At 46.8% G+C, this 13219-nt stretch overlaps 1 protein-coding gene and 1 non-coding gene across 14 annotated transcripts in view; one reads left to right on the plus strand and one right to left on the minus strand.

Moving 5' to 3' along the window:
- Positions 1–4742: 4742 nt before the first annotated feature.
- Positions 4743–4811, minus strand: LOC140622516 (small nucleolar RNA SNORD123). Its single transcript, XR_012022272.1, has one exon. It is a non-coding gene; the product is annotated as a small nucleolar RNA SNORD123 (small nucleolar RNA).
- Positions 4812–8158: 3347 nt separating this feature from the next.
- SEMA5A (semaphorin 5A) overlaps positions 8159–13219 on the plus strand; it is a 475568-nt gene continuing 470507 nt past the window's right edge. For 3 of the 13 annotated variants that reach the window (XM_072807354.1, XM_072807350.1, XM_072807358.1), the window contains exon 1: positions 8166–8299. The gene's annotated coding sequence lies outside the window, so the exon portion shown is untranslated. Of the gene's footprint in view, positions 8300–8391; positions 8517–9322; positions 9462–13219 lie in introns of those variants that run through there. The other 10 variants (XM_072807355.1, XM_072807352.1, XM_072807357.1 and 7 more) reach the window with 6 other exon arrangements.

Here is a 13219-nt window from a genome sequence, read left to right on the forward strand (position 1 = left end):
TTTGCTGGAGACAATTCCATTGCTTGGGGCTCAGTTTGTTTCTTCCTTTCGACCATTGTTTCGGTTTTGAATGGAAGGGTGGATGTATGCTTGCTTGTCTTGATCTCTTTCAACTGAATGTCTCCAACTTTTTATGATTAAATGTCAAATTTTTAGTGGATTTTGTTTTTGGAAGATAGTCTATCAAATTGGGTAAACTCCCTTCTATTACTAGTATAATAGCCAAGAAGTTTGTTTTTAATTTTTAAAAGATTTTGCTACTTTATTTGACAGAGAGAGAGCGAGAGAGCACAAGCAGGGGGAGCAGCAGAGGGAGAGGGAGAAGTAGACTCCCTGTTGAGCAGGGAGCTCTATGGGGGGGCTCCATCCCAGGACCCCAGGATCATGACCTGAGCAGAAGGCAGAAGCTTATGCTTAATGGCCTGAGCTACCGAGGCGCCCTAAAATGTTTTTTTTAGATGATAAGTACACATTGAATTTTATCAAAGTATATTAAATAGCTATTGAAATAATCATATGGTTTTTCTTAATTCTGCTGATGAGGTGATTTGTATTAGTATATTTTCCAATGATAAAGCATCTTTGAAGTTTGATGACTTTGGCCTATAATTTTTATATTCACTGGAATAACTTATAAAATAGGGATTAATTGTGCCTTGAATATTTGGTAAAATCTTTCTGGCAAACCATCACTTGGTAAGTATTTACTGACTCAGTTTCTTTAATGGTCACAAATGTATCTAGATTTTCATTTCTTTAGTTTCCTAGGCTAAATTTTCTGAGTGAATTATATAGCCTGTCAGATGTTTGTTTACTTTATCAATCTTTTATTTTTTAAAATAGCTTTGGTATTGTTGATTCTATTGTAACTTCATAGTTTATTTCATTAATATGTGATACTATGTGATTACCCTTACTTTGCTCCTGACTTTTGAGCTGGCCATTGAGCTTGCTAATTTAAGTCCTACTTTCCTAAGTACTCAAGGCTTAATTTCTCTGTAAATACTACTTTAGGTTCATTACTTAAGTTTTCACACAGCATATAAATTTTCCTGATTACCATTACAACTTCTTTGTCACACATGCTATTGGAAATGTGGCTTATGACAGGCAGATGTAAAGTTTTCTCAATTAATTTTTAAATTATTAATTTGTAACCTAATTGTATGATGCTTATTCAAAATTCACCGAGGCTTGCTTTGTGACCCCAGACTTGCTTAATTTTTGTAAGTCTTGCTTGAACATTTAATATTTCCATTAGAATAATCTTGCTAATTGCTCTCTTAGGCTGTCTAAATTCATATTATCTTTCCCTCCCAGGGATTTATCAATTAGTGACAGGAATGTGCTTCATTGATGATTGTGGATTTGTTCATTTTCCTAATCATTCTGTAGATTTTTACCTTTCTTATTTTGAAACTCTTTTGTTAGTTGCATACACATTTATATATCTTAATGAACTGAATTTTTTCAATGGTGAATATTTTTACTGAAAAAGATTTTCGCCTTAGAATCTGTTTTTCTGATTAGTGTTTGTAAACTAGCTTTATTTTGACCGATAATTTGTCCGATGTTTTTTATTCCCCATTGTATTACTCTGCTTTCTGCTACAATGCAATTTTATATGGTTACTGATTTCTACTAGTTCTTCTCTATTTTTTTCTTTCCATTTCTGTCTTTTCTATTACATGATAGATCAAATTGTCTTTATTTCATCTTTTTTCTTATCTAACGTTTAATAAGATTGTACCTGTTGCTCTTCTTCTGCAATTACTATTACTATCCCTGGCATTTTAACAAGTGTGTTTGAGTTAAATTCTAAAGTTGGTATTTCCACTCTTCCCTGGATGTCACTCTTTTCTCCTTTTTTTTTCTTCTTTTAAAGATTTTATTTATTTATTCATAGAGACAGAGAGAGAGGCAGAGACACAGGCAGAGGGAGAAGCAGGCATCATACAGAGAGCCTGACGTGGGACTTGATCCAGGATCTCCAGGATCATGCCCTGGGCTGCAGGTGGCGCTAAACCGCTGCGCCACGGGGGCTGCCCCTCACTCTTTTCTCCTGAAGGACCCCTTCCCATTTTGTTTGTTGATAATCATCCTTTAAATGCCAGCTCAAATGCCACCTTTTCAATGACACCTGGAACTTCAACTACCATAATCAAGTTCCAGGCAGGAATCAGAAGACGGAAGGGCAAGAAAGACCATGCTGCTAGTTATTGGGCCCTTCTGTGCAGCCTTTCTTGGAACTGCACCAACTTTCATCTTATTTGTCACAGCTAGGTTCTGTGGTCTCACCTAGCTTCAAGAATTTTTTTTTTTTTTTAAGCTAGGCAGAGTGCAATTCAAATAAAATCAGGAGGTCAGTGTTATGAAGGACGATGGGGATGACTATTTGGGGATGATCACTGCAGTGTTTGCTTCGGACTGGGAGTGGCAGGGAGACCAGTCAGTACGAGCTGCTGGGATTTGGAGTGAGAGAAGCTGACATTCTGAATTAAGGCGGCAGCACTGGAATGAAAGGAAGAGTCTGAAATGAGTTTTGGTGGATGGGAGACAGGACCTTTGACAGCTCGTCTTCCCACTGATGTACTTCAGGAGACACTTTGCCTATTGGTTTAAATTAACTTAGTAGATACTCTTTTCATTGAAGTCAAGATCATTAGGAGTTAATCTCCCGGGGAAATGATGGAATAAATAAAGGTGACTAATTTGTGTTTTATTTCTAAATCTATGCTGGACTAACATTGTTTTTGAAAATATGTTTCCAAAGTGACTTATTTTCCCCCAAAGCTCTATTTCCAAAGACAGAGGAATACAGAGGACACTGATTAAAGTATAGCCATTGTTTGCTTATAGACACTCAAGATATACTCGAGCCCCAATGTCAGAAAATGACACTTAGAAAACCATACGGATGTTTATTTCCATGCCACAAACCATCTGCATTTCCTCTAGGTATTCCAAAAGTCTTTTAAACCTAGCATTTTTCCTCTCTCCATACTAATAAAAAAGATGACTGAGGTGTTTTGAGCAGAGTTTTTTTTTTTTTTTACTTTCTTTTTTTTTCTTTGTTTTTGGGTAGAAATTGGGTTGCTAGAAATTTAACTATAAGAAAAGGCAAAAATACTTCCAGATTTCTAGAATACTTGGGTCTTCTGGATACACAGCTAAAGTAAAATGCAATGTCTTTTGTTAATAGGCCCTTACTGGAAGGTTAGTAAACTTTTCTAAGTAAAAAATAGATGAGCACTTCTAGTTGAATGCATGCTCTGGCTGTTGTATCCTTGTTTTGGCTGTGGCTCCTAATGGGTAGGCTTTAAAAAGGCTGCTCCCCTGAATGTGGCCATGAGGTGTATCTTTTTTTTTTTTTTTTTTTTAAGGCTTTATTTGAGAGAGAAAATGAGCAAGAGACAAGAAGCAGGAGGAGGAGGAGGAGGAGGGAGGGGGACAAGCAGACTCTTGCTTGAGCAGGGAGCCCAATGCAGGGCTAGATCCCAGGATCCCGGGATCATGATCTGAACCAAAGGCAGATGCTTAACTGAGCAACCCAGGTGCTCCCAGGCTGCTGTTTTATTTATTTATTTTTAAAGATTTTATTTACTTATTCATGAGAGAGAGAGAGAGAGAGGGAGAGGCAGAGACACAGGCAGAGGGAGAAGCAGGCTCCATACAGGGAGCCTGATGTGGGAGTCGATCCGGGACTCCAGGATCACACCCTGGGTAGAAGGTGGCGCTAAACCGCTGGGCCGCCTAGAGATCCCCCACTGGCCTGCTTACCCCTGCCAGGGGAGTGAGCAGCTATAGTAAAGGGGGCGGCGTGAGCCTTTCTTGGGTAAAACCTGAAAGAGCTTCTGGTAAAGCTCAAGGGACTTGAGTCAGGGCTGAAGGCTCCCTGATACTCTCCCTACTTAGTGATTCTTTGTCAAAACTTAGGTTAGCATCCTCTGTAGCCCTATTCAAGGGTCTTCCAATACTTAGAACACATGAACAAAAAGCAGCAGCCTAGGCGATGGTAGTGAGGCATAAAATGGCACATCTTTTTACCAACATTTGGCTGCTTAAAAACAAAACTGATGGGGTTGTTCAGATGATCTAGCAGTTTTATTTATTTTTATTTTGTATTTTAAAAAATATTTTATTTATTTATTCATAAAAGACACAGAGAGAGAGGCAGAGACATAGACAGAGGGAGAAGCAGAATCCCTGTGGGGAGCCTGATGTGGGACTCAGTCCCAGAACCCCAGGATCATACTCTGAGCTGAAGGCAGGTGCTCAACCGCTGAGCCCCTCAGGCGTCCTGATCTAGCACTTGTATTAATTGTCAAATGCCATGGATCTAAAAGAAGGAAAAGCCAAGTAAAAGAATACTTGTGGCTCATGATTGTGATGTGTCCCCTGGCTCATCTGTAGGAAAATCCGGTTAAGATGTAAATGCCTGGAGGCTAAGATTTCTGGACTGAGGGTTTTCATGATGTTAATACACTCTTGTCCCGTCATTAAAGATCACAAATATCCAGGTTTCCCTCTAAGGGCGCGCCTGACCTACAGCGGCCTCTTCACTCTTCCAGGTCGTGTTCTGGGCTCTTTCAGCCCCTTCTGGGCTCTGCTACGCTGAGATGGAGGTGTCAAGAGCGGCGTGGCTGGAATTCAATCAGAAGGGAGGGAGGTACAGAGGACACAAAACTGGTTACTTATCTCAGTGACATAAGAGATCCCTCCTACCTCCACACATACATTAAGGTGAATCAGGAAATGGATGGCGTTTTTCAAGTCACGTGATCAGCGCCCCAGGGTTCATCATTTTCACCATGTGTTTGGCTGGGTTTCTCATTTTGTTTACATTATGTGCACAGCTCATCAGAAACTGTTCAGGGAGAGCTGTAGTTTTATCTCGAAAAGAAGAGAACCAAACAGTTTGGGTTTGAAATTATCACCTCTAGTTTTTTTTTTTCTCATTTAAATTCAATGAACCAACATGCAGTACATACTTAGTTTCAGATGTAGTATCACTTCTAGTTTTACAGGGATGAGAAGCAGCCCAAAGTAGGAGGAAGTCCTTCAGTGAGGAATAGTTTCTCAAGGAAAAAAAAAAAACCCAGAAATTTCATTTTGAAAAAGGAAACATCTGTGGATTTTTTTTTAAAGATTTATTTATTCATGAGAGACAGAGAAAGAGAGAGAGAGAGAGGCAGAGGCACAGGCAGAGGGAGAAGCAGGCTCCCCACAGGGAGCCCTATGCAGACCCGATCACGACGAAGGCAGGCGCCCAAGAAGGCAGGCGCCCAACCACTGCCACCCAGGCGTCCCAACATCTGTGGATTCTTTAAACTAATTTTATTTGTAAAGAGCCTACTTCTGTGCTGGGCCATGGCGAGGGTCCGCCTTGCCTCCTACCTCCTTCATGCTGAGAGGACACACTTGCCAGCAGGTTGGTTCAAGCTCCAGAGGAAAACAGTAGCTCAGGAAAGTAAAGGAGCTTTCCCCAGATCACAAGGTGAAATTATGCCCTCAGTTTGGGTTTATTTCTCTTTAAACTAAGGATGCACTCTCAATTATTATTTGGTTTCTCCTCCCCTCATCTCATTCTCATTATTAGTTTGTAATTCATCATCATGAAATATATATATTTTAACCATGCTTCCTTATAGCCTGTAAATTGCAGTAAAATTGACACTCCCCCATACACATAAAGTTACATATTAAACATTATGTTATGATCCCTCCTGGGTTATGGTGTAGAAAGCTATTTTCTTCCCAACGCTTAAGTCTCTATGTGCCATGAATTTTTTTTTTTTTTTTGTTCTTTTTAAGCACACAGGCCTTTACCTGTCCTATGGAGGGGCAATGACAAGAATTAGCTAAACACATTTGGGTCCTAATTTCTGTCCCCCTTTTTCCTGATGGCGAGGGGCCCTACAGGTCTGCCCACCCTGCAAGGTCAAGTGTAAGGCAGTGTCCTCCCTCCCCTTCCTCCCCCCCCCAGGAGCACAGCGTCCAGATCTTGGCTGCCTCCTCCTCCCAGGGAATGCTCCTAGGCGGTTGTGCCACGTAGGCAGAAGAATCAATGGGAACGTCAGGAAGGAGCTAGTGCCAGGCACAGGAGAGAAGTGTTAAGCTTTTCACCATGGCTCGAGGAGCCAAGCAGCTGCCCTGCACCAGGCTGAGGTCCCCAGCACAAGCCAGGGGAGAACGCTTCTACAAAAAGGCCGTAGGACACTGACATTTCCTCTGGATATCTTACAGGAAACCCCAATGAGGCCTAGAGTACCCACAGTAGCTCCATCACTAAAGAGAGAGAGAAACTGGACGTTTGGGGCTGGGCTTCCTTCCATGCAAACCTTCAGAACTGCTTCTCTTTAGTTCTTTTATATAAGAATATTTCATTTGGAAATATTCTATAAAGACTATAAAGACAAATCAAGGTCACTTTGTATTTCTATGGTCCTCCTCTTGGATCTGCGTGGCTACTGTGTGAGCCATGATGCCTTCCAGCCAGTGACCTGTTTTTTGTTTTATAGATGAGCTCGATGGCACAGTTAAGGCACACTGGGGCCTCCTCGGTGGGACAAATCCCAAGAACCAGACTCGGGAGCGATTTTGCGAATGTGGGCCAAAGGCCCAAATGTGTCACTGCGGTAAGGGAGGACAGCGCTGGGGGGCGCGTTCAGGCGTTTCCTTACTCAAGGGAAACTACAGCCGCGGCCTGAGGCCGAGATCGAGGAAAAAAGGGCCCAAAGATACCGTTCCCCACCCCTACCCAGAGGGAAAGGGTCAGGCGGGGCCCTTCAGGGTTCCACGCGGAAGCTTTGCAACAAAGTATCCAAGTCTAGGCGCCTTAAAGGGTACTATGCTTTCCAGTGATGAATCTTTACACTTTAATACTTGCTCCCTGAGGCCGAAGGATCCGCGCAAAAGTGCAACAAGTTACATTTAGTCCAGAATTGGACAAGTTGACTTTGTCCGTTGGAGGGTTCCTTTCTTAAGGCTCAGCGTGGCTCTTTGGGGACCCCCTGACTCGCCTCCCTTGGTTGGTCGGATTTGTTCATTTCTCTAACTTCATTCCACTGAGATCCAGCCGAACTGGCCGGGAGGTGCACCCTCAAATAGCTCCTCCAAGAACCCGGAGCAACTCTCTCGGTCTTTTAGGAGTTTCCAGCTCAGAGCAGCAAGGCGAGGTCACACAAAGCAAACCAAATCTCACACTCGGCGTCCGGACGGCCCCGGCGGCCCCGGCCCACCCCCACCCCCACCCCCACCCCCACCCCCACCCCGAGGCCAGATTCGGCCGGGGGACGCGCACGTACCTGGACGAGAGGCCGGCAGGGTGGGCGCGCCACGTCTCGGGGCTCGGCCCGCGCAGCCTGCGGCCTTTATAGCGCGCCCTCCCCCGCCCCCTCCCCCTCCCCGACAGCCACGTCGGAGCGGCCGGAGGCGGGGGCCCGGGAGCCACCGACGGTCTGAGGGCCGGGGAGAGGGAGTCACCGAAAGTAACGCTCGGGCGCGCGCGCGCGAGGGAAGGAGCCGTGGGGCTCCTGGGGCGCAGAGGGGCCCCCGGGCGCGGAGGGGGTCCCGGGCCGGGAAGGGCAGGGTCGGGGGCGGGGCCCCGGGAGGTCAGGCGCCGGGTGGGGCGCTCGGGTTTCACCCGGGCAGGCAGGAGGGGAGGAGGCGCGGCCGAGGGGCGGGGCGGGGGCGGGGCGGGGGCGGGGCGAGGGCGGGCCGGGCCGGGCCGGGGCGGGGCGAAGCGGCCCCGCGCTCCCCGCCCGCGCTCCCCGCCCGCGCTCCGCGCTCCGCGCTCGGCTCTACTCGCCGGGAAGGCGGCGCCGGCGGCGGCTGCTCTCGCTGCGCCCGCTCCCGCGCGCTGTCCTCCCGCCGCGGGTGGGCTCCGCAGCCCCCTGCCGGCCGCGGCCGTGCCCGGTGCCCGCTCTCCGCCTCCGCCTGCCCTGCGCAGGGGCGGCCCGGCCCGCGTGGCCCTTCCCGGGGGCTCCCCGCTCCTACCCGAGGCTCCGCTGCGGGGCTGGCTCCGGCACCCAACTTTGCCTTTCCTCGTCGGTCGCCCCCGCCGGGCGCGACCCTGCTCACCCCCGGCCCGGCCGCGCGCCCGGGGACGGTGCGCCCCGCGCGCACAGCGACGTCCCCAGCCCGGAGCGCCGCGAGCGGTGGGCGGCCCCGGGGAAGGGGCCGGGGGCGGCGGCGGCCGCTGCCTCGACTTCCCTCGCGGGCGCTGACGAGGGCCCACAGCGCCGCCCCGGAGCCCCCGGCGCTGGATGACTGGCACGAGGAGCGCGCCTCGCCCCCGGTGAGCGACCCCCGCCCGGTCCCCGTGGCCGCGGCCGCAGCCCCGACCGCGACCCGGGGCGGCAGTGGGCGGCGGGTGGGTCGTGGGGATCGCAGGCAGGGTCGACCCGCAGGCGCTGGGCGGGGACAGGACTGCCGTCCGTGCGGGCGCCACGGCTGAGCTAGCGCGCGGGCTGGAAGTTTGTGCCCCGTCGTGGCCGAGGTCGGCGCGTGCTGAGGTAAGGAGCAGAAGCGACGGGGTGGGCGACCTGGTGGTGGGCGAGGCGGGACCCCCGCCACACGCCTCGGGAAGGGGCGCAGGGGGCTTTGTGCGCGCACCCGGCGCGCGTCCAGGAGCTCGGTCGCGAGCGGTGCGCGGGGGTCCCCGCGGCTTGGGCTTCGCCGCCCCACCGGCTGGGGCGGGTTTTCGTGTTCGAGTTACACGGGGGTGTTGCGGCGCGCGCGAGAACCCGGGAGGCAGAGGGACTTGGGCTCAAGTCCGCCGAGCGCTTTGGTGGAGGGCGAGTGAGGCTGGGGATGCTGGGGATGCGGTGCTCGGGCCGCCTGACGGGCTGCGGCCGGGCGAGTCGCTTTCCGCTGCACGGTTTCGCACCCCCTGGATCGGGGCTTCGGGGCCGGAGGTGCATTTGGTCCCCGGAGGGACCTGGCGCTCTCGAGATGTGCGGGGAGACCGCCGCCAAGGAGTGGAGCGGGCTCGCTTCCCGCGGCGCCGGTGCCCGGCTTACCGCAGGCCGAGCCGGATTCCCGGGGCTTTGGCGGGAAGCGCGCGCACCTCCTCGCCCTTTCCTTGCTTTGTACCTGGATGCGGCGGCTCAGAGTTGGGATTGAACTTTCCTGCGCCCGCGGCGGCCCGGGGATCGCCGGCAGGGGGCGCTGCGAGCGAGCGCTGGAAGCGGCGGAGAGGCTGCTGAGCGGTGCCGGGTCCTGGAGTCCCGGAGTCCTGGGTGGGTGGGTGGGTGGGGGTCCCGGACCCGGACCCGGACCCCGCGGATCCGGCCGTGATTTCAGAAGGGTGGGGGTGGGGCAGCGGATCCGTGAACCAGGGGCAGCTCTCAGCGTTGCCAAGGGAAGGACACGAGAGGTGGTTGCCGAACGCAAGGTTTCTTCCAGAGACCAACGTATCCCTGCAAACTCCTCCTGTCTGTGCAGCTGTCTTCCTCCTTGTGAGTATTTTCTCAAAAATGAAAAGCAGTAACAGCAGCAATAATAATGTGAGTTATGTTTAATACTGACAAGGTTCTGCTCCTCGGGAGCCCGTTAGTTAAAATGCCAGGAGTTACAAATGGTTGTTGCACCTTGTTTTTAGGAAAAACAATCGTGTGTCACAGCGTATCCAGAAGAGCTCCGTCATATTGGCCAAGTTTGGAAAGAGCAGACACGTTAGTAATTTTACTGTTAGTCTTTGTTAAGTAGACACAGAAAAACAAGAACAGTCTTTACTAGAGAAGATTGTCACATCTAATTAGGATTGCCAAAGTAATTGCCAGTTGTGCTGATTTTATTATTGAAGAAGGTGTAATGTTTATCATGCAGTACTTTGGGTGACCAGTTCACAATTTCAGTTTTGGGGGATAATACCTTAAATTGTGTATGACTTAAATACATTTTTCTTGTCTATGCCTGTATTTATACCAAAGGAAACATTTTTTTTTATCCCAACCATTTTTCATTTTTGTTTTAAAAGAAAAAGCAGTCCATGATATAATTGTTTGAGCTACTTGAAACACAGATTTCTTTTCCCTTGAATTTCTTTCTTGTTAAAACTTTGCCACAAAATAGCAGCTCATCCGTGGTGTTGCAAGGTCACGTAGTTATTTGCCCGCTCCTGGACCCCCAGGGGTGATGAACTGGTACCTGCTTTTACGTGTGTTTAGCCTATCTATGCGTACTTGCCTTAATAGGGAGAAGACGGATGATGCTAATCATTTTATGCCTTTTGCGAATTGTGCTAACTTATTTGGTTGTTTTAATGGCAAACAGCTGCAAGATCCCTGCTGAGAGCAAAGACTTTGGTCTCCTGGGTGGTAAAGCTTGTCTCTGTCCAAAAGAAGTTTTTGAGATGTTCAGGATTCGGTAAAAATAAACCTGCATTCTTCACTGCTGCTTCCCTTTTAAAATTATTTCTTGACTGTTTCTGGACAGAATGAAACGGAAACATACAGTACAGTGACTGTTAAAAGTTGTTGGCTATGTGGCTATAATAAATATACGCACATTAGCATAAGCTTTTGCTTAAGCTCTAGAGGGTTCACAAACCTTCTGAAGCCCAATCCATGGCTTTGCAGTAAGAAATTTTGCTTGAGAGGCCCTTTGGACTCTTAATTCAGGGACAAATGTTAAAACCGCAAAAACTTTGCTTTGTGTTCTATGCCAGCTCCTTGGGACTATGTTGAATGCTCCTGGTGTTAGAGCCGCTTAACTGAACCTTCACTGCGTAGCCTTTACTAATTTGATGATTATTTTGAATGATTCCAAATGTCTTTCTTTTTGGTTACAGAATCATTGAAATGGAGGCTTTGTTTCTGATAAAAATAAAGGAAAGTCAGGGAGGGAGAAACAGAACTTTGGTAAATGTCCAGCCAAAGTTATAAAGGCATTCCACTGTATAAACAAGTAATTATGAACTCTAGAAATCACTAAGATAAGAAAAGAATCCCTACAAGAAGGTTTGCCTTGCAAATCATATAGTTTGCAAGATAGAACAAACTAATTAGGTAATTCCTGAGTCAAGGAATCCAGTTCTGTAGCAGTATATGGACAAGTGTTTGAGAAAAGTAGCCCTACATCCTGCAGTAAATCCTCCATAATTCTTGATTCTAAAATTATACCAAAGTTGTATTTGCAAATGCTTCTGAAATTGTTGCTATAGTTACTCAGACAAATTGCTTAGGGTATAATTATAACACCAAGGTGACAGATTTTTATGTTTAATGTTAAATAATTTTTAAAATGTAAATTACAGTGTCTAACAAATTGAGTTACACCCAAGTGCAAAGTGTGCGGTGTGGAACCTTGTACATTTCTGTCCGCCTGCATCCGTTTGCAAATTTATACAGTGAAAGTGAACTATTTTCTTGAGTACTAAGATATATATAAGTGCTTGTAGTTGTTTGTATTATCTTTTTGTACTGTTGTTGACAACACAGACATTTTCACATATGTTTCCAGCAACCCTTTAAAACTGAGATGCAGAAGTTTTGTTGAGAATTACTGGTGTTTGTCACTTTGCCTTGCTGCCTTGTAGAAATGATCTGCTGTAGATAGGGGGCAATCTGCTGTCTCTAATCCCTGCCCAAATTGGTAACATCGTAATGATAAATTCAACAGGTGAGGAGTAGCTCATTGGGAAGCACTTTGAAGAAGCAGCTTTTTGTATGCTTGATAAATAGATCATTTATTTCTTTGATGAATTTGTTAGCTGGATATATAAAATCTATTTCTAATAGCAAGACAAGAAGAAAAAAACTAAAGTGGACTGGAATGTACATGGATAAACTTTTCACTTTCAGTGAGCTTACCCAAAACTTGTTTTGATTCAGAATTTAAGTCAAACAGAGTAAAGCAGATGAAAATTTGATCCAAGAGAATATAGTGTATAAGTAATTTATTATAATGTACTGATAATAGCACAATTAATCTATGCTGTCTAAAGCTTGTAGAGCTAATGAAACCTCCCTCTGAATTTCAGAGTGTTTTGAAGCCAGGCAACTTCAAAGACAAGTTGCATTTCACCTGGGGCATGGCATTTACAGTAGGGTCAACCCAACAGTGCACTCAAGAAAACAGAATTTTTTTCAAAAGAATTGCTGTTTTCTTTTTCTTTTCCTTCTTTTTTTCTGTCCAAGATTAATGGTTGTCTGACAAGAGCAAAGATGGACATACTTTATTTCTCTTTTTCTGAGTTTTAAAATTTATTGGCATAGTACTGTTGCATTTGGGAAAAATAAAATCATTCCATTCTTGGCTCTTTTTTTTCCCCCAATGTGCTAGAACTGGTTTCCTGATTAATATTGAAAAACATTGTATTCTGAAAGAGAATACATTTTTCTAGGGCTGAATATCTTTTATTTCTGGAAGGCCATGAACCCACTAATCCCTTATCTTCCCATCTTTCATTCCTTATTTGTCACTGTGTCTCTGGAATTGGCCATCCTGTGGTTCATGTAAGATGATGAGGAAGTATATGTTGGAACAATTTTATTTTATGTTGCATTTTTATGTACATTTGTGAGTAGATCACATTACTGCAATAGGTAATTCAATTACAGATATGTATGATAAATAACCAGGAGAGTGATGGTTTGAGAAGCCAGCTCTACTGGAGAATAATGCTGTATTTGCTGAGATGTGAAATTAAATAAGTTCAAGGCAAGTGACAATCAGGACTGAGCAAGGACAGATTGTTCACAGGAAATAGAGCCTCTTTCAATCAGTTCAGATTCACCCAACATTTGACAACGATTTATGATGTGCCTATGCAAAGAAAAGCAGAGTCAAAAAAAAGTAATAAGAATTCTGCTAAGCGGTTTCTGTTGAGTTGTCTGCAAAATCATAAAACGGCTAGCGCTTGGCTTCAACTTCCTGGAAGAAATGTGTTCCTCACAGACTGACTCCAGATAAAATTCCACACAAAGAGCTTCCCTTTCTGTAACAAAGCTGGAGATGTGGCGCATCTGGGAGAGGGCATCCGAAGCTGTTCGCAGCCAGCCGCCAGGGATGCAGCTGCCGGCTGCCTGCACCGCTCTCGCCTTCCGCCAAAGGAAGGCATCGGATGCCAGGAACGTCGGCAGTTGGACATCCTGCGACCGAATGGATTCTAGAATCACGACTGGGGTCTGGGATTGCCGTCGTGGGACCAAGATTCCGATCTGCCATGAAACTTTACAGAGTTTAGAGGCGACCACGTTGTAACTGGTGGCGT

This window comes from Canis lupus, chromosome 31 (assembly GCF_048164855.1).
Source record: "Canis lupus baileyi chromosome 31, mCanLup2.hap1, whole genome shotgun sequence".
In the NCBI taxonomy this organism is placed as follows: Eukaryota; Metazoa; Chordata; class Mammalia; order Carnivora; family Canidae; genus Canis; species Canis lupus.